This window comes from Somniosus microcephalus, unplaced genomic scaffold (genome assembly GCF_052327205.1).
Source record: "Somniosus microcephalus isolate GS21.2 unplaced genomic scaffold, FLI_Smic_1.0 unresolved_chr1, whole genome shotgun sequence".
Taxonomy (NCBI): Eukaryota; Metazoa; Chordata; class Chondrichthyes; order Squaliformes; family Somniosidae; genus Somniosus; species Somniosus microcephalus.
Window position 1 is genome coordinate 50,200,459 of NW_028225179.1, and position 18,772 is coordinate 50,219,230.

Consider the following 18,772-nt stretch of genomic DNA (forward strand, 5'->3'; position numbering starts at 1 on the left):
TGACTCTGGCTGGGTTCAGTTCTACACTCACTGGTTCCCCTCCCTCTCCTCCCCTGAAGGTGCTGACTCTGGCTGGGTTCAGTTCCACACTCACTGGTTCCCCTCCCTCTCCTCCCCTGAAGGTGCTGACTGTGGCTGGGTTCAGTTCTACACTCACTGGTTCCTGTCCCTCTCCTCCCCTGAAGGTGCTGACTCTGGCTGGGCTCAGTTCTGCACTCACTGGTTCCTCTCCCTCTCCTCCCCTGAAGGTGCTGACTCTGGCTGGGTTCAGTTCTACACTCACTGGTTCCCCTCCCTCTCCTCCTCTGAAGGTGCTGACTCTGGCTGGGTTCAGTTCTACACTCACTGATTCCCCTCTCTATCCTCCCCTGAAGGTGCTGACTGTGGCTGGGTTCAGCTCTGCACTCACTGGTTCCTCTCCCTCTCCTCCCCTGAATGTGCTGACTCTGGCTGGGTTCAGTTCTACACTCACTGGTACCCCTCCCTCTCCACCCCTGAAGGTGCTGACTCTGGCTGGGTTCAGTTCTACACTCACTGGTCCCCCTCTCTCTCCTCCCCTGAAGCTGCTGACTCTGGCTGGGTTCAGTTCTACACTCACTGGTTCCCCTCCCTCTCCTCCCCTGAAGGTGCTGACTCTGGCTGGGTTCAGTTCTACACTCACTGGTTCCCCACCCTCTCCTCCCCTGAAGGTGCTGACTCTGGCCGGGTTCAGTTCTGCACTCACTGGTTCCCCTCCCTCCTCCCCTGAAGGTGCTGACTCTGGCTGGGTTCAGTTCTACACTCACTGGTTCCCCTCCCTCTCCTCCACTGAAGGTGCTGACTCTGGCTGGGTTCAGTTCTGCACTCACTGGTTCCCGTCCCTCTCCGCACCTGAAGGTGCTGACTCTGGCTGGGTTCAGTTCGACACTCACTGGTTCCCATCTCTCTCCTCCCCTGAAGGTGCTGACTCTGGCTGGGTTCAGTTCTACACTCACTGATTCCCCTCCCTCTCCTCCTTTGAAGGTGCTGACTCTGGCTGGGTTCAGTTCTACACTCACTGGTTCCTCTCCCTCTCCTCCCCTGAAGGTGCTGACTCTGGCTGGGTTCAGTTCGACACTCACTGGTTCCTCTCCCGCTCCTCCCCTGAATGTGCTGACTCTGGCTGGGTTCAGTTCTACACTCAATGGTTCCCCTCCCTCTCCTCCCCTGAAGGTGCTGACTCTGGCTGGGTTCAATTCAACACTCACTGGTTCCCCTCCCTCTCCTCCCCTGAAGGTGCTCACTCTGGCTGGGTTCAGTTCTACACTCACTGGTCCCCCTCCCTCTCCTTCCCTGAAGGTGCTGACTCTGGCTGGGTTCAGTTCTGCACTCACTGGTCCCCCTCCCTCTCCTTCCCTGAAGGTGCTGACTCTGGCTGGGTTCAGTTCTGCACTCACTGGTACCCCTCCCTCTCCACCCCTGAAGGTGCTGACTCCGGCTGGGTTCAGTTCTACACTCACTGGTTCCCCTCCCTCTCCTCCCCTGAAGGTGCTGACTCTGGCTGGGTTCAGTTCTACACTCACTGGTACCCCTCCCTCTCCATCCCTGAAGGTGCTGACTCTGGCTGGGTTCAGTTCTACACTCACTGGTTCCCCTCCCTCTCCTCCCTTGAAGGTGATGACTCTGGCTGGGTTCAGTACTACACTCACTGGTTCCCTTCACTCTCCTCCCCTGAAGGTGCTGACTCTGGCTGGGTTCAGTTCTACACTCACTGGTTCCCCTCCCTCTCCTCCCCTGAAGGTGCTGACTGTGGCTGGGTTCAGCTCTACACTCACTGGTTCCTCTCCCTCTCCTCCCCTGAAGGTGCTGACTCTGGCTGGGTTCAGTTCTACACTCACTGGTTCCCCTCTTTCTCCTCCTCCGAAGGTGCTAACTCTGGCTGGGTTCAGTTCTACACTCACTGTTTCCCCTCCCTCTCCTCCCCTGAAGGTGCTGACTCTGACTGGGTTCAGTTCCACACTCACTGGTTCCCCTCCCTCTCCTCCCCTGAAGGTGCTGACTCTGACTGGGTTTAGTTTACACTCACTGGTTCCCCTCCCTCTCCACCCCTGAAGGTGCTGACTCTGGCTGGGTTCAGTTCTACACTCACTGGTTCCCCTCTCTCTCCTCCCCTGAAGCTGCTGACTCTGGCTCGGTTCAGTTCTACACTCACTGGTTCCCCTCCCTCTCCACCCCTGAAGGTACTGACTCTGGCTGGTTTCAGTTCACTCACTGGTTCCCCTCACTCTCCTCCCCTGAAGGTGCAGACACTGGCTGGGTTCAGTTCTACACTCACTGGCTCACCCTCCTCTCCTCCCCTGAAGGTGCTGACTCTGGCTGTGTTCAGTTCCACACTCACTGGTTCCTGTCCCTCTCCTCCCCTGAAGGTGCTGACTCTGGCTGGGCTCAGTTCTGCACTCACTGGTTCCTCTCCCTCTCCTCCCCTGAAGGTGCTGACTCTGGCTGGGTTCAGTTCTACACTCACTGGTTCCCCTCCCTCTCCTCCCCTGAAGGTGCTGACTCTGGCTGGGTTCAGTTCTACACTCACTGATTCCCCTCTCTATCCTCCCCTGAAGGTGCTGACTGTGGCTGGGTTCAGTTCTACACTCACTGGTTCCCCTCCCTCTCCTCCCCTGAAGGTGCTGACTCTGGCTGGGTTCAGTTCTACACTCACTGGTTCCCCACCCTCTCCTCCCCTGAAGGTGCTGACTCTGGCTGGGTTCAGTTCTACACTCACTGGTTCCCCTCCCTCTCCTCCACTGAAGGTGCTGACTCTGGCTGGGTTCAGTTCGACACTCACTGGTTCCCATCTCTCTCCTCCCCTGAAGCTGCTGACTCTGGCTGGGTTCAGTTCTACACTCACTGGTTCCCCTCCCTCTCCTCCACTGAAGGTGCTGACTCTGGCCGGGTTCAGTTCTACACTCACTGGTTCCCCTCCCTCCTCCCCTGAAGGTGCTGACTCTGGCTGGGTTCAGTTCTACACTCACTGGTTCCCCTCCCTCTCCTCCACTGAAGGTGCTGACTCTGGCTGGGTTCAGTTCTACACTCACTGGTTCCCCTCCCTCTCCTCCTTTGAAGGTGCTGACTCTGGCTGGGTTCAGTTCTACACTCACTGGTTCCTCACCCTCTCCTCCCCTGAAGGTGCTGACTCTGGCTGGGCTCAGTTCTGCACTCACTGGTTCCTCACCCTCTCCTCCCCTGAAGGTGCTGACTCTGGCTGGGTTCAGTTCGACACTCACTGGTTCCTCTCCCGCTCCTCCCCTGAATGTGCTGACTCTGGCTGGGTTCAGTTCTGCACTCAATGGTTCCCCTCCCTCTCCTCCCCTGAAGGTGCTGACTCTGGCTGGGTTCAATTCAACACTCACTGGTTCCCCTCCCTCTCCTCCCCTGAAGATGCAAACTCTGGCAGGGTTCAGTTCTGCACTCACTGGTCCCCCTCCCTCTCCTTCCCTGAAGGTGCTGACTCTGGCTGGGTTCAGTTCTGCACTCACTGGTTCCCCTCCCTCTCCTCCCCTGAAGGTGCTGACTCTGGCTGGGTTCAGTTCTACACTCACTGGTTCCCCTCCCTCTCCTCCCCTGAAGGTGCTGACTCTGGCTGGGTTCAGTACTACACTCACTGGTTCCCCACCCTCTCCTCCCCTGAAGGTGCTGACTCTGGCTGGGTTCAGTTCGACACTCACTGGTTCCTCTCCCGCTCCTCCCCTGAATGTGCTGACTCTGGCTGGGTTCAGTTCTGCACTCAATGGTTCCCCTCCCTCTCCTCCCCTGAAGGTGCTGACTCTGGCTGGGTTCAATTCAACACTCACTGGTTCCCCTCCCTCTCCTCCCCTGAAGATGCAAACTCTGGCAGGGTTCAGTTCTGCACTCACTGGTCCCCCTCCCTCTCCTTCCCTGAAGGTGCTGACTCTGGCTGGGTTCAGTTCTGCACTCACTGGTTCCCCTCCCTCTCCTCCCCTGAAGGTGCTGACTCTGGCTGGGTTCAGTTCTACACTCACTGGTTCCCCTCCCTCTCCTCCCCTGAAGGTGCTGACTCTGGCTGGGTTCAGTTCTACACTCACTGGTTCCCCACCCTCTCCTCCCCTGAAGGTGCTGACTCTGGCCGGGTTCAGTTCTACACTCACTGGTTCCCCTCCCTCCTCCCCTGAAGGTGCTGACTCTGGCTGGGTTCAGTTCTACACTCACTGGTTCCCCTCCCTCTCCTCCACTGAAGGTGCTGACTCTGGCTGGGTTCAGTTCTACACTCACTGGTTCCCGTCCCTCTCCGCACCTGAAGGTGCTGACTCTGGCTGGGTTCAGTTCTACACTCACTGGTTCCCGTCCCTCTCCGCACCTGAAGGTGCTGACTCTGACTGGGTTCAGTTCTACACTCACTGGTTCCCCTCCCTCTCCTCCACTGAAGGTGCTGACTCTGGCTGGGTTCAGTTCGACACTCACTGGTTCCCATCTCTCTCCTCCCCTGAAGCTGCTGACTCTGGCTGGGTTCAGTTCTACACTCACTGGTTCCCCTCCCTCTCCTCCTTTGAAGGTGCTGACTCTGGCTGGGTTCAGTTCTACACTCACTGGTTCCTCACCCTCTCCTCCCCTGAAGGTGCTGACTCTGGCTGGGCTCAGTTCTGCACACACTGCTTCCCCTCCCTCTCCTCCCCTGAAGGTGCTGACTCTGGCTGGGTTCAGTTCGACACTCACTGGTTCCTCTCCCGCTCCTCCCCTGAATGTGCTGACTCTGGCTGGGTTCAGTTCTGCACTCAATGGTTCCCCTCCCTCTCCTCCCCTGAAGGTGCTGACTCTGGCTGGGTTCAATTCAACACTCACTGGTTCCCCTCCCTCTCCTCCCCTGAAGATGCAAACTCTGGCAGGGTTCAGTTCTGCACTCACTGGTCCCCCTCCCTCTCCTTCCCTGAAGGTGCTGACTCTGGCTGGGTTCAGTTCTGCACTCACTGGTTCCCCTCCCTCTCCTCCCCTGAAGGTGCTGACTCTGGCTGGGTTCAGTTCTACACTCACTGGTTCCCCTCCCTCTCCTCCCCTGAAGGTGCTGACTCTGGCTGGGTTCAGTTCTACACTCACTGGTTCCCCACCCTCTCCTCCCCTGAAGGTGCTGACTCTGGCCGGGTTCAGTTCTACACTCACTGGTTCCCCTCCCTCCTCCCCTGAAGGTGCTGACTCTGGCTGGGTTCAGTTCTACACTCACTGGTTCCCCTCCCTCTCCTCCACTGAAGGTGCTGACTCTGGCTGGGTTCAGTTCTACACTCACTGGTTCCCGTCCCTCTCCGCACCTGAAGGTGCTGACTCTGGCTGGGTTCAGTTCTACACTCACTGGTTCCCGTCCCTCTCCGCACCTGAAGGTGCTGACTCTGACTGGGTTCAGTTCTACACTCACTGGTTCCCCTCTCTCTCCTCCCCTGAAGGTGCTGACTCTGGCTGGGTTCAGTTCTACACTCACTGGTTCCCATCTCTCTCCTCCCCTGAAGCTGCTGACTCTGGCTGGGTTCAGTTCTACACTCACTGGTTCCCCTCCCTCTCCTCCTTTGAAGGTGCTGACTCTGGCTGGGTTCAGTTCTACACTCACTGGTTCCTCACCCTCTCCTCCCCTGAAGGTGCTGACTCTGGCTGGGCTCAGTTCTGCACACACTGCTTCCCCTCCCTCTCCTCCCCTGAAGGTGCTGACTCTGGCTGAGTTCAGTTCTACACTCACTGGTTCCTCTCCCGCTCCTCCTCTGAAGGTGCTGACTCTGGCTGGGTTCCGTTCTACACTCACTGGTTCCTCTCCCTCTCCTCCCCTTAAGGTGCTGACTGTGGCTGGGTTCAGCTCTACACTCACTGGTTCCTCTCCCTCTCCTCCCCTGAATGTGCTGACTCTGGCTGGGTTCAGTTCTACACTCAATGGTTCCCCTCCCTCTCCACCCCTGAAGGTGCTGACTCTGGCTGGGTTCAGTTCTGCACTCACTGGTTCCTCTCCCTCTCCTCCCCTGAAGGTGCTGACTGTGGCTGGGTTCAGCTCTACACTCATTGGTTCCTCTCCCTCTCCTCCCCTGAATGTGCTGACTCTGGCTGGGTTCAGTTCTACACTCAATGGTTCCCCTCCCTCTCCTCCCCTGAAGGTGCTGACTCTGGCTGGGTTCAATTCAACACTCACTGGTTCCCCTCCCTCTCCTCTCCTGAAGGTGCTGACTCTGGCTGGGTTCAGTTCTACACTCATTGGTTCCCCTCCCTCTCCTCCCATGAAGGTGCTGACTCTGGCTGGGTTCAGTTCCACACCCACTGGTTCTCCTCTCACTCTTCCCCTGAAGATGCAAACTCTGGCAGGGTTCAGTTCTGCACTCACTGGTCCCCCTCCCTCTCCTTCCCTGAAGGTGCTGACTCTGGCTGGGTTCAGTTCTACACTCACTGGTACCCCTCCCTCTCCACCCCTGAAGGTGCTGACTCCGGCTGGGTTCAGTTCTACACTCACTGGTTCCCCTCCCTCTCCTCCCCTGAAGGTGCTGACTCTGGCTGGGTTCAGTTCTACACTCACTGGTACCCCTCCCTCTCCATCCCTGAAGGTGCTGACTCTGGCTGGGTTCAGTTCTACACTCACTGGTTCCCCTCCCTCTCCTCCCTTGAAGGTGATGACTCTGGCTGGGTTCAGTACTACACTCACTGGTTCCCTTCACTCTCCTCCCCTGAAGGTGCTGACTGTGGCTGGGTTCAGCTCTGCACTCACTGGTTCCTCTCCCTCTCCTCCCCTGAATGTGCTGACTCTGGCTGGGTTCAGTTCCACACTCACTGGTTCCCCTTGCTCTCCTCCCCTGAATGTGCTGACTCTGGCTGGGTTCAGTTCTACACTCACTGGTACCCCTCCCTCTCCACCCCTGAAGGTGCTGACTCTGGCTGGGTTCAGTTCTACACTCACTGGTTCCCCTCCCTCTCCTCCCCTGAAGCTGCTGACTCTGGCTGGGTTCAGTTCTACACTCACTGGTTCCCCTCCCTCTCCTCCCCTGAAGCTGCTGACTCTGGCTGGGTTCAGTTCTACACTCACTGGTTCCCCTCCCTCTCCTCCCCTGAAGGTGCTGACTCTGGCTGGGTTCAGTTCTACACTCACTGGTTCTCCTCTCCCTCCTCCCCTGAAGGTGCAGACTGTGGCTGGGTTCAGTTCTACACTCACTGGTTCCCCACCCTCTCCTCCCCTGAAGGTGCTGACTCTGGCCGGGTTCAGTTCTACACTCACTGGTTCCCCTCCCTCTCCTCCCCTGAAGGTGCTGACTCTGGCTGGGTTCAGTTCTACACTCACTGGTTCCCCACCCTCTCCTCCCCTGAAGGTGCTGACTCTGGCTGGGTTCAGTTCTACACTCACTGGTTCCCCACCCTCTCCTCCCCTGAAGGTGCTGACTCTGGCCGGGTTCAGTTCTGCACTCACTGGTTCCCCTCCCTCCTCCCCTGAAGGTGCTGACTCTGGCTGGGTTCAGTTCTACACTCACTGGTTCCCCTCCCTCTCCTCCACTGAAGGTGCTGACTCTGGCTGGGTTCAGTTCTGCACTCACTGGTTCCCGTCCCTCTCCGCACCTGAAGGTGCTGACTCTGGCTGGGTTCAGTTCGACACTCACTGGTTCCCATCTCTCTCTTCCCCTGAAGGTGCTGACTCTGGCTGGGTTCAGTTCGACACTCACTGGTTCCCATCTCTCTCCTCCCCTGAAGCTGCTGACTCTGGCTGGGTTCAGTTCTACACTCACTGGTTCCCCTCCCTCTCCTCCTTTGAAGGTGCTGACTCTGGCTGGGTTCAGTTCTACACTCACTGGTTCCTCACCCTCTCCTCCCCTGAAGGTGCTGACTCTGGCTGGGCTCAGTTCTGCACACACTGCTTCCCCTCCCTCTCCTCCCCTGAAGGTGCTGACTCTGGCTGGGTTCAGTTCGACACTCACTGGTTCCTCTCCCGCTCCTCCCCTGAATGTGCTGACTCTGGCTGGGTTCAGTTCTACACTCAATGGTTCCCCTCCCTCTCCTCCCCTGAAGGTGCTGACTCTGGCTGGGTTCAGTTCTACACTCACTGGTTCCCCTCCCTCTCCTCCCCTGAAGGTGCTGACTCTGGCTGGGTTCAGTTCTACACTCACTGGTTCCATTCCCTCTCCTCCCCTGAAGGTGCTGACTCTGGCTGGGTTCAGTTCTGCACTCACTGGTCCCCCTCCCTCTCCTTCCCTGAAGGTGCTGACACTGGCTGGGTTCAGTTCTGCACTCACTGGTACCCCTCCCTCTCCTCCCCTGAAGGTGCTGACTCTGGCTGGGTTCAGTTCTACACTCACTGGTACCCCTCCCTCTCCATCCCTGAAGGTGCTGACTCTGGCTGGGTTCAGTTCTACACTCACTGGTTCCCCTCCCTCTCCTCCCTTGAAGGTGATGACTCTGGCTGGGTTCAGTACTACACTCACTGGTTCCCTTCACTCTCCTCCCCTGAAGGTGCTGACTCTGGCTGGGTTCAGTTCTACACTCACTGGTTCCCCTCCCTCTCCTCCCCTGAAGGTGCTGACTCTGGCTGGGTTCAGTTCCACACTCACTGGTTCCCCTCCCTCTCCTCCCCTGAAGGTGCTGACTGTGGCTGGGTTCAGCTCTACACTCACTGGTTCCTCTCCCTCTCCTCCCCTGAAGGTGCTGACTCTGGCTGGGTTCAGTTCTACACTCACTGGTTCCCCTCTTTCTCCTCCTCTGAAGGTGCTAACTCTGGCTGGGTTCAGTTCTGCACTCACTGTTTCCCCTCCCTCTCCTCCCCTGAAGGTGCTGACTCTGACTGGGTTCAGTTCCACACTCACTGGTTCCCCTCCCTCTCCTCCCCTGAAGGAGCTGACTCTGTCTGGGTTCAGTTCTACACTCACTGGTTCCCCTCCCTCTCCTCCCCTGAAGGTGCTGACTCTGACTGGGTTTAGTTTACACTCACTGGTTCCCCTCCCTCTCCACCCCTGAAGGTGCTGACTCTGGCTGGGTTCAGTTCTACACTCACTGGTTGCCCTCCCTCTCCACCCCTGAAGGTGCTGACTCTGGCTGGGTTCAGTTCTACACTCACTGGTTCCCCTCTCTCTCCTCCCCTGAAGGTGCAGACACTGGCTGGGTTCAGTTCTACACTCACTGGCTCACCCTCCTCTCCTCCCCTGAAGGTGCTGACTCTGGCTGTGTTCAGTTCTACACTCACTGGTTCCTGTCCCTCTCCTCCCCTGAAGGTGCTGACTCTGGCTGGGTTCAGTTCTACACTCACTGGTTCCCCTCCCTCTCCTCCCCTGAAGGTGCTGACTCTGGCTGGGTTCAGTTCTACACTCACTGATTCCCCTCTCTATCCTCCCCTGAAGGTGCTGACTCTGGCTGGGTTCAGCTCTACACTCACTGGTTCCTCTCCCTCTCCTCCCCTGAATGTGCTGACTCTGGCTGGGTTCAGTTCCACACTCACTGGTTCCCCTTGCTCTCCTCCCCTGAATGTGCTGACTCTGGCTGGGTTCAGTTCTACACTCACTGGTCCCCCTCTCTCTCCTCCCCTGAAGCTGCTGACTCTGGCTGGGTTCAGTTCTACACTCACTGGTTCCCCTCCCTCACCTCCCCTGAAGGTGCTGACTCTGGCTGGGTTCAGTTCTACACTCACTGGTTCCCCACCCTCTCCTCCCCTGAAGGTGCTGACTCTGGCCGGGTTCAGTTCTACACTCACTGGTTCCCCTCCCTCTCCTCCCCTGAAGGTGCTGACACTGGCTGGGTTCAGTTCTACACTCACTGGTTCCCCACCCTCTCCTCCCCTGAAGGTGCTGACTCTGGCCGGGTTCAGTTCTGCACTCACTGGTTCCCCTCCCTCCTCCCCTGAAGGTGCTGACTCTGGCTGGGTTCAGTTCTACACTCACTGGTTCCCCTCCCTCTCCTCCACTGAAGGTGCTGACTCTGGCTGGGTTCAGTTCTGCACTCACTGGTTCCCGTCCCTCTCCGCACCTGAAGGTGCTGACTCTGGCTGGGTTCAGTTCTACACTCACTGGTTCCCCTCCCTCTCCTCCACTGAAGGTGCTGACTCTGACTGGGTTCAGTTCTACACTCACTGGTTCCCCTCTCTCTCCTCCCCTGAAGGTGCTGACTCTGGCTGGGTTCAGTTCTACACTCACTGGTTCCCCTCCCTCTCCTCCTTTGAAGGTGCTGACTCTGGCTGGGTTCAGTTCTACACTCACTGGTTCCTCACCCTCTCCTCCCCTGAAGGTGCTGACTCTGGCTGGGCTCAGTTCTGCACACACTGCTTCCCCTCCCTCTCCTCCCCTGAAGGTGCTGACTCTGGCTGGGTTCAGTTCTACACTCACTGGTTCCTCTCCCGCTCCTCCCCTGAATGTGCTGACTCTGGCTGGGTTCAGTTCAACACTCAATGGTTCCCCTCCCTCTCCTCCCCTGAAGGTGCTGACTCTGGCTGGGTTCAATTCAACACTCACTGGTTCCCCTCCCTCTCCTCCCATGAAGGTGCTGACTCTGGCTAGGTTCAGTTCCACACCCACTGGTTCTCCTCTCACTCTTCCCCTGAAGATGCAAACTCTGGCAGGGTTCAGTTCTGCACTCACTGGTCCCCCTCCCTCTCCTTCCCTGAAGGTGCTGACTCTGGCTGGGTTCAGTTCTGCACTCACTGGTACCCCTCCCTCTCCACCCCTGAAGGTGCTGACTCCGGCTGGGTTCAGTTCTACACTCACTGGTTCCCCTCCCTCTCCTCCCCTGAAGGTGCTGACTCTGGCTGGGTTCAGTTCTACACTCACTGGTACCCCTCCCTCTCCATCCCTGAAGGTGCTGACTCTGGCTGGGTTCAGTTCTACACTCACTGGTTCCCCTCCCTCTCCTCCCTTGAAGGTGATGACTCTGGCTGGGTTCAGTACTACACTCACTGGTTCCCTTCACTCTCCTCCCCTGAAGGTGCTGACTCTGGCTGGGTTCAGTTCTACACTCACTGGTTCCCCTCCCTCTCCTCCCCTGAAGGTGCTGACTCTGGCTGGGTTCAGTTCCACACTCACTGGTTCCCCTCCCTCTCCTCCCCTGAAGGTGCTGACAGTGGCTGGGTTCAGCTCTACACTCACTGGTTCCTCTCCCTCTCCTCCCCTGAAGGTGCTGACTCTGGCTGGGTTCAGTTCTACACTCACTGGTTCCCCTCTTTCTCCTCCTCTGAAGGTGCTAACTCTGGCTGGGTTCAGTTCTACAATCACTGTTTCCCCTCCCTCTCCTCCCCTGAAGGTGCTGACTCTGACTGGGTTCAGTTACACACTCACTGGTTCCCCTCCCTCTCCACCTCTGAAGGTGCTGACTCTGGCTGGGTTCAGTTCTACACTCACTGGTTGCCCTCCCTCTCCACCCCTGAAGGTGCTGACTCTGGCTGGGTTCAGTTCTACACTCACTGGTTCCCCTCTCTCTCCTCCCCTGAAGCTGCTGACTCTGGCTCGGTTCAGTTCTACACTCACTGGTTCCCCTCCCTCTCCACCCCTGAAGGTACTGACTCTGGCTGGTTTCAGTTCACTCACTGGTTCCCCTCACTCTCCTCCCCTGAAGGTGCAGACACTGGCTGGGTTCAGTTCTACACTCACTGGCTCACCCTCCTCTCCTCCCCTGAAGGTGCTGACTCTGGCTGTGTTCAGTTCTACACTCACTGGTTCCTGTCCCTCTCCTCCCCTGAAGGTGCTGACTCTGGCTGGGCTCAGTTCTGCACTCACTGGTTCCTCTCCCTCTCCTCCCCTGAAGGTGCTGACTCTGGCTGGGTTCAGTTCTACACTCACTGGTTCCCCTCCCTCTCCTCCCCTGAAGGTGCTGACTCTGGCTGGGTTCAGTTCTACACTCACTGATTCCCCTCTCTATCCTCCCCTGAAGGTGCTGACTGTGGCTGGGTTCAGCTCTACACTCACTGGTTCCTCTCCCTCTCCTCCCCTGAATGTGCTGACTCTGGCTGGGTTCAGTTCCACACTCACTGGTTCCCCTTGCTCTCCTCCCCTGAATGTGCTGACTCTGGCTGGGTTCAGTTCTACACTCACTGGTACCCCTCCCTCTCCACCCCTGAAGGTGCTGACTCTGGCTGGGTTCAGTTCTACACTCACTAGTTCCTCTCCCTCTCCTCCCCTGAAGGAGCTGACTCTGGCTGGGTTCAGTTCTACACTCACTGGTTCCCCTCCCTCTCCATCCCTGAAGGTGATGACTCTGGCTGGGTTCAGTACTACACTCACTGGTTCCCTTCACTCTCCTCCCCTGAAGGTGCTGACTCTGGCTGGGTTCAGTTCTACACTCACTGGTTCCCCTCCCTCTCCTCCCCTGAAGGTGCTGACTCTGGCTGGGTTCAGTTCCACACTCACTGGTTCCCCTCCCTCTCCTCCCCTGAAGGTGCTGACTGTGGCTGGGTTCAGCTCTACACTCACTGGTTCCTCTCCCTCTCCTCCCCTGAAGGTGCTGACTCTGGCTGGGTTCAGTTCTACACTCACTGGTTCCCCTCTTTCTCCTCCTCTGAAGGTGCTAACTCTGGCTGGGTTCAGTTCTACACTCACTGTTTCCCCTCCCTCTCCTCCCCTGAAGGTGCTGACTCTGACTGGGTTCAGTTCTACACTCACTGGTTCCCCTCCCTCTCCTCCCCTGAAGGAGCTGACTCTGTCTGGGTTCAGTTCTACACTCACTGGTTCCCCTCCCTCTCCACCCCTGAAGGTGCTGACTCTGGCTGGGTTCAGTTCTACACTCACTGGTTGCCCTCCCTCTCCACCCCTGAAGGTGCGGACTCTGGCTGGGTTCAGTTCTACACTCACTGGTTCCCCTCTCTCTCCTCCCCTGAAGCTGCTGACTCTGGCTCGGTTCAGTTCTACACTCACTGGTTCCCCTCCCTCTCCACCCCTGAAGGTGCTGACTCTGGCTTGTTTCAGTTCACTCACTGGTTCCCCTCACTCTCCTCCCCTGAAGGTGCAGACTCTGGCTGGGTTCAGTTCTACACTCACTGGCTCACCCTCCTCTCCTCCCCTGAAGGTGCTGACTCTGGCTGTGTTCAGTTCTACACTCACTGGTTCCTGTCCCTCTCCTCCCCTGAAGGTGCTGACACTGGCTGGGTTCAGTTCTACACTCACTGTTTCCCCTCCCTCTCCTCCCCTGAAGGTGCTGACTCTGCCTGGGTTCAGTTCTACACTCACTGGTTCCCCTCCCTCTCCTCCCCTGAAGGTGCTGACTCTGGCTGGGTTCAGTTCTACACTCACCGGTTCCCCTCCCTCTCCTCCCCTGAAGGTGCTGACTCTGGCTGGGTTCAGTTCTACACTCACTAGTTCCTCTCCCTCTCCTCCCCTGAAGGTGCTGACTCTGGCTGGGTTCAATTCTACACTCACTGGTTCCCCTCTTTCTCCTCCTCTGAAGGTGCTGACTCTGGCTGGGTTCAGTTCTACACTCACTGGTTCCCCTCCCTCTCCTCCCCTGAAGGTGCTGACTCTGGCTGGGTTCAGTTCCACACTCACTGGTTCCCCTCCCTCTCCTCCCCTGAAGGTGCTGACTCTGTCTGGGTTAAGTTCTACACTCACTGGTTCCCCTCCCTCTCCGCCCCTGAAGGTGCTGACTCTGGCTGGGTTCAGTTCTACACTCACTGGTTCCCCTCCCTCTCCTCCCCTGAAGGTGCTGACTCTGGCTGGGTTCAGTTCTACACTCACTGGTTCCCCCCTCTCTGCTCCCCTGAAGGTGCTGACTCTGACTGGGTTCAGTTCTACACTCACTGTTTCCCCTCCCTCTCCTCCCCTGAAGGTGCTGACTCTGACTGGGTTCAGTTCTGCACTCACCGGTTCCCCTCCCTCTCCTCCCCTGAAGGTGCTGACTCTGGCTGGGTTCAGTTCTACACTCACTAGTTCCTCTCCCTCTCCTCCCCTGAAGGAGCTGACTCTGGCTGGGTTCAGTTCTACACTCACTGGTTCCCCTCCCTCTCCATCCCTGAAGGTGATGACTCTGGCTGGGTTCAGTACTACACTCACTGGTTCCCTTCACTCTCCTCCCCTGAAGGTGCTGACTCTGGCTGGGTTCAGTTCTACACTCACTGGTTCCCCTCCCTCTCCTCCCCTGAAGGAGCTGACTCTGTCTGGGTTCAGTTCTACACTCACTGGTTCCCCTCCCTCTCCACCCCTGAAGGTGCTGACTCTGGCTGGGTTCAGTTCTGCACTCACTGGTTGCCCTCCCTCTCCACCCCTGAAGGTGCTGACTCTGGCTGGGTTCAGTTCTACACTCACTGGTTCCCCTCTCTCTCCTCCCCTGAAGCTGCTGACTCTGGCTCGGTTCAGTTCTACACTCACTGGTTCCCCTCCCTCTCCACCCCTGAAGGTGCTGACTCTGGCTGGTTTCAGTTCACTCACTGGTTCCCCTCACTCTCCTCCCCTGAAGGTGCTGACTCTGCCTGGGTTCAGTTCTGCACTCACTGGTTCCCCTCCCTCTCCTCCCCTGAAGGTGCTGACTCTGGCTGGGTTCAGTTCTACACTCACCGGTTCCCCTCCCTCTCCTCCCCTGAAGGTGCTGACTCTGGCTGGGTTCAGTTCTACACTCACTAGTTCCTCTCCCTCTCCTCCCCTGAAGGTGCTGACTCTGGCTGGGTTCAATTCTACACTCACTGGTTCCCCTCTTTCTCCTCCTCTGAAGGTGCTGACTCTGGCTGGGTTCAGTTCTACACTCACTGGTTCCCCTCCCTCTCCTCCCCTGAAGGTGCTGACTCTGGCTGGGTTCAGTTCTACACTCACTGGTTCCCCTCCCTCTCCTCCCCTGAAGGTGCTGACTCTGTCTGGGTTAAGTTCTACACTCACTGGTTCCCCTCCCTCTCCGCCCCTGAAGGTGCTGACTCTGGCTGGGTTCAGTTCTACACTCACTGGTTCCCCTCCCTCTCCTCCCCTGAAGGTGCTGACTCTGGCTGGGTTCAGTTCTACACTCACTGGAACCCCTCCCTCTCCGCCCCTGAAGGTGCTGACTCTGGCTGGGTTCAGTTCTACACTCACTGGTTCCCCTCTCTCTCCTCCCCTGAAGCTGCTGACTCTGGCTGGGTTCAGTTCTACACTCACTGGTTCCCCTCCCGCTCCTCCCCTGAAGGTGCTGACTCTGGCTGGGTTCAGTTCTACACTCACTGGTATCCCTCCCTCTCCACCCCTGAAGGTGCTGACTCTGGCTGGGTTCAGTTCTACACTCACTGGTTCCCCTCTCTCTCCTCCCCTGAAGCTGCTGACTCTGGCTCGGTTCAGTTCTACACTCACTGGTTCCCCTCCCTCTCCACCCCTGAAGGTGCCGACTCTGGCTGGGTTCAGTTCTACACTCACTGGTTCCCGTCCCTCTCCTCCCCTGAAGGTGCTGACTCTGACTGGGTTCAGTTCTACACTCACTGGTTCCCCTCCCTCTCCTCCCCTGAAGGTGCTGACTCTGGCTGGGTTCAGTTCTACACTCACTGGTTCCCCTCCCTCTCCTCCCCTGAAGGTGCTGACTCTGGCTGGGTTCAGTTCTACACTCACTGGTTCCCCCCTCTCTGCTCCCCTGAAGGTGCTGACTCTGGCTGGGTTCAGTTCTACACTCACTGGTTCCCCTTTCTCTCCTCCCCTGAAGGTGCTGACTCTGGCTGGGATCATTTCTACACTCACTGGTTCCCGTCCCTCTCCTCCCCTGAAGGTGCTGACTCTGACTGGGTTCAGTTCTACACTCACCGGTTCCCCTCCCTCTCCTCCCCTGAAGGTGCTGACTCTGGCTGGGTTCAGTTCTACACTCACTAGTTCCCCTCCCTCTCCTCCCCTGAAGGTGCTGACTCTGGCTGGGTTCAGTTCTACACTCACTAGTTCCCCTCCCTCTCCTCCCCTGAAGGTACTGACTCTGGCTGGGTTCAGTTCTGCACTCACTGGTTCCCCTCTTTCTCCTCCTCTGAAGGTGCTGACTTTGGCTGGGTTCAGTTCCACACTCACTGGTTCCCCTCCCTCTCCTCCCCTCCCTCTCCTCCCCTGAAGGTGCTGACTCTGGCTGGGTTCAGTTCTACACTCACTGGTTCCCCCCTCTCTCCTCCCCTGAAGGTGCTGACTGTGGCTGGGTTCAGTCCTACACTCACTGGTTTCCCTCCCTCTCCTCCCCTGAAGGTGCTGAATCTGGCTGGGTTCAGTTCACTCACTGGTTTCCCTCCCTCTCCTCACCTGAAGGTGCTGACTCTGGCTGGGTTCAGTTCCACACTCACTGGTTCCCCTCTCTCTCCTCCCCTGAAGGTGCTGACTCTGGCTGGGTTCAGTTCCACACTCACTGGTTCCCCTCTCTCTCCTCCCCTGAAGATGCTGACTCTGGCTGGGTTCAGTTCGACTTCCCCTCCTTCTCCTCCCCTGAAGGTGCTGACTCTGACTGGGTTCAGTTCTACACTTGTACAAAAGTAAAATACTGCGGTAGCTGGAAAACTGAAGTAAAAGCAGACACTGGTGGGAATACTCAGGCAGCATCTTTGGAAGGAGAAAGAGAGTTAACGTTTCAGGTCGCTGTCCTTTCATCTAAACTCCTTCTGCACCCTTTATTGAACTAACAGTGGTCTCAGGGATCTGTTCTGAGCACAAGGGAAGCACATTTGGGGCCTTTCTGTTAAAATTCTGTGGGCTGCAAACCGTAACCCGGCCCCTCCCAGCGCCATCAGGAGAGATGGTGAGAAAGCCCCTGTGTGCAGAGTGAGAATAAAATCAATGATTTCACTCCTGAGCACTGGGACCCTGAAGCCACTACTGCTACAACACTTTGCTCCTTTACAAAGATGGCCGCGCATGCTCTCTACCGCTCGGTGAATCAAAATGGCGGCGCGTTGAACAGTGCAGCATTCCTCTACAAAGATGGCGAAACGTTAAACCGGGCTTGTTACCGGGAAAAAGCCGCGCAGTTCCAAACGCGGAACCTGTCGGTTCCTATTCGGGGCCTTGCGGCCTACACCAGGTACTTATAAAACCCAGCCGCCGGGTGCGTTATCTCACTGCGTCCCGCTGTTTCGTAATCGGCGCAAAAACCGCGTCCGTATCCGCAATCCGCTTCCAGCCCTCACAAAGGCCTGATCACAGTCACACTGCGCATGCTCCAAATTCAGGCGTACACCGCGCCTGCGCGCTGGGCTCCACCGGTGAATGGGGCACATTCTCGCCCGCGGGGCATGCTGGGCAACAGCCCCGCCATTGACATCCCCATGAGTGAATGGAGAATGGTTTTTCTGTGATCAGATTAAGAGAAAATTCAGCAATAGTTCACACAGAAACACAAGTGCACGCTGCCATGGTTCAGTCAGGAATGTGATTAATAACTGCAGTCACATGTGAACTCACTGGAGACTCGGCAGGTGGGGTAAATGTGTTCCCACACAAAGGATATTGAACAGCTTCTCTCCAGTATCAATGGGCTGTTCGTGCATCAGCTGCTTTGATTTTTGAAAGCTTTTCTCACAGTCAGAGTAAAGCAACTGTTCTCTATGTGGACATTCTGGAGTGTCAACAGTTGGGAAAAGAGAGTCAATCGCTTCCTACATGCCAAGTATCTAAACCGTCTCACGACAGTGTGACTGTGCTGGTGTGTCAGTAAATGGGATGATCGATTGAATCCCTTTTCACATTCAGAGCAGTGAACAGATTCTCCTAATTATGAACATGCTGGCATTGTAGCAGGTGAGATGAGTGAGTGACTCTCTGTCCACGCTCAGCTGGTGAATGGCCTCTCCCCGGTGTGACTGTATCCATGAGTCTCTACCTCAGATGGGCAACTGCAACCATTCCCACAGTCCCCACATTAACATTGTTGATTCAGGTGGGCGCACCAGTCTCACAAGCTGGACGATTGGTTGAAGGTGGATCCATACACAGAACACGTGCCCTGTTTCTCCCCACTGTGATTGGTGCTAGAGTCATAGAGTCATAGAGTTATACAGCACAGAAACAGGCCCTTCGGCCCATCGTGTCTGCATTGACCATCAAGCCCTGCCTATTCTAATCCCATTTTCCAGCACTTGGTCCGTAGCCTTGTAAGCTATGGCGTTTCAAGTGCTCATCTAAATGCTTCTTGAATGTTGTGAGGGTTCCTGCCTCTACCACCCTTTCAGGCAGTGAGTTCCAGATTCCAGCCACCCTCTGGGTGAAAAAGTTTCTCCTCAAATCCCCTCTAAACCTCCTGCCCCTTACCTTGAACTATGCCCCGTGGTATTGACCCCTCTACTAAGGGGAAAAGTTCCTTTCTATCTACCCTATCTATGCCCCTCATAATTTTTTACACCTCAATTAGGTCCCCCCTCAGCCTTCTCTGCTCTAAGGAAAACAACCCCAGCCTGCCCAGTCTCTCTTCATAGCTGAAGCGCTCCAGCCCAGGTAACATCCTGGTGAATCTCCTCTGCACCCTCTCCAATGCAATCACATTCCTCCTATATATAGTGTGGTGACCAGACCTGCACACAGTATTCCAGCTGTGGCCTAACTAGCGTTTTGTACAGCTCCATCATAACCACCCTGCTCTAATATTCTATGCCTCGGCTAATGAAGGCACGTACCTATATGCCTTTTTAAACACCTTATCTAGCTGTCCTGCTGCCTTCAGGGATCTATGTACCTGCACACCAAGGTCCCTCTGATACTCTGTCCTTCCTAGGGTCCTACCATTCATTGTGTATTCCCTTGTCTTGTTAGTCCTTCCAAAATGCATCACCTTACACTTTTTAGTGTTAAATTCCATTTGCCACTGTGCTGCCCATCTAACCATCCCGTCTATATTGCCCTGTAGCCTAAGGCTTCCCTCCTCACTATTTACCACTCCACCAATTTTCGTGTCATCTACGAACTTTCTGATCATACCTCCTACA

General features: G+C 56.6%; 1 protein-coding gene across 1 annotated transcript in view; it reads right to left on the bottom strand.

Moving 5' to 3' along the window:
• The window catches only part of LOC147094936 (uncharacterized), a 30,198-nt gene extending 13,215 nt beyond the window's left edge, over positions 1-16,983 (bottom strand). The window contains exon 1 of the mRNA XM_085974556.1: positions 16,805-16,983. The gene's annotated coding sequence lies outside the window, so the exon portion shown is untranslated. The remainder of the gene's footprint in view (positions 1-16,804) is intronic.
• Between the last annotated feature and the right edge of the window lie 1,789 nt (positions 16,984-18,772).